Raw genomic sequence first — 2,115 nt, 5'->3', positions numbered from 1 at the left:
TGTAGGACAAAAAAAGGGGTGCACTGTAACCCACCAACCCCCTCTTTTTGTTCTGTGCCTGCTGAGGTTTTACCAGACCACTCTACCTTGCATGGTCCCTTAAAATATGGGCTAACTACTCATGCTAAACAATCTGTTTCACCTTGTATTTTGCTGTGACTCTGGGAGTACCTTTCAGAGACCTGAAGAGCTCTATATGGCTCGAAAGCATGTGTTTCTCACCAACAGAAGTTGGTCCAATAAAAAAGTATTACCTCACCCACCTTATCTCTCAGTAATAAATGGTCACTTACACCAAAGATCACAAAATATTTAGGTTGCTCCCAGGCTGACCCTGGGGATCTCTATTTTTGTTTTCCTAGCTCCAGCCCTGTGAGAGTCCAAGTAGCCAAAAGAGGAAGAATTTTCACAGCAGCTATCTTTATTTCCTACTTCCAGAATTCAAGCTGATGGGACAAGCTTCCTTGCACATGGCTCCTTTGCCAGTCTGAGAGGGCCATTAGCCCAGCCTTTGTATCGTGATGTTTCAACAATGGTCCACTTAGTTTTTTATAGTTCTTGATGGTTGGGGGAACCCTCCACCTGAGTTCACAACCACAGCAGGCATTTTTATCCCACCTTATAGCATGGGATACAGGCATTACAAGTAAGATTCACGTACGACCCTGGCAAACCAGGTGCCAGCTCTTGCCCAGGCTGCAGGCATTAGCTAAGTACTAACAAACTCATAGCTGGAGAGCAGACCAGTTTGCCCGCATGTTAGTTTTGCTCAAAATAGGTATTAGTCTTATAACAATGTATTTAGTGTTTAGACTCTGAGATGCTTGTAAATTGCTGCATGCATTAATCTCACTTGTAATGTCGGTATTCCATGTGATAAGGAAATCTGTAAGTTTTGCTTTGTAACTTTGAAAATGTGTGCTCTGAACCGGTGAGCCCAGGCCTGGGAATCATCTCCCCCACTCTCCAGAAGGGCTATCAAAATCAGATGGGCCACCAAGGAACATCATCATCATACAGACAGGTTTCAGAGTAACAGCCGTGTTAGTCTGTATTCGCAAAAAGAAAAGGAGTACTTGTGGCACCTTAGAGACTAACCAATTTATTTGAGCATGAGCTTTCGTGAGCTACAGCTCACTTCATCGGATGCATACCGTGGAAACTTCTGCTGCAGTTTCCACGGTATGCATCCGATGAAGTGAGCTGTAGCTCACGAAAGCTCATGCTCAAATAAATTGGTTAGCAGTTTCCACGGTATGCATCCGATGAAGTGAGCTGTAGCTCACGAAAGCTCATGCTCAAATAAATTGGTTAGTCTCTAAGGTGCCACAAGTACTCCTTTTCATCATCATACAAAGGATTAGTTAATGGCCACATCACACCTACATGCAAGGAAGCTCCTCTTGTGGACTTGGAAGCAGAATGAAGAAAATAAGAACAGGAAATTTTTCCACGTCGCTCTTCGCTGTTTGAACACTGCCAGGGCCAAAGCCTCTAAACTGAGACAGAGATATGCAGGGGTTGCGCCTAGGTCCACCCCTAAAAGACACTTTGAATTGACAGATCGCTACAGCTCAATTACTCTTAGGATTTAGATTGTAACTAATTTGTGTGTATACATTTACTAGCTTTAACCTGTAAATAACATTTCTTTTTCCTAGTTAATAAACCTTTAGATAGTTTATTACAGGACTGCTATGGGCACTGCGTTTGGTGTAAGATCTAGGGTACCAACTGATCTGGAGTAAGTGACTGTCTCTTGGCACTGGGAGTGTCATAAATATAAAAGGAAGGGTAACCATCTTTCTGTATACACTGCTATAAAATCCCTCCTGGTCAGAGGCAAAACTCTTTCACCTGTAAAGGGTTAAGAAGCTAATGTAACCTCGCTGGCACCTGACCCAAAATGACCAATAGATCATTCATGTGGTGTTAATATTTCAAATCTGCTTTCCTAATATTTTAGGCCATTAGCTCACTGTGAAAAGAAAATTAAAACACAAGGCACATAAAATGATGATTTCCAGCTCATTGTTTGCAGTGTTGTTATAGCCGTGTTGGTCCCAGGATATGCGAGAGACAAGGTGGGTGAGGTAACATCTTTCAGTGGACCAA

The sequence above is a fragment of the Lepidochelys kempii genome, chromosome 3 (genome assembly GCF_965140265.1).
Source record: "Lepidochelys kempii isolate rLepKem1 chromosome 3, rLepKem1.hap2, whole genome shotgun sequence".
Classification (NCBI taxonomy): Eukaryota; Metazoa; Chordata; order Testudines; family Cheloniidae; genus Lepidochelys; species Lepidochelys kempii.
Note: the sequence above shows the minus strand (reverse complement) of the source record.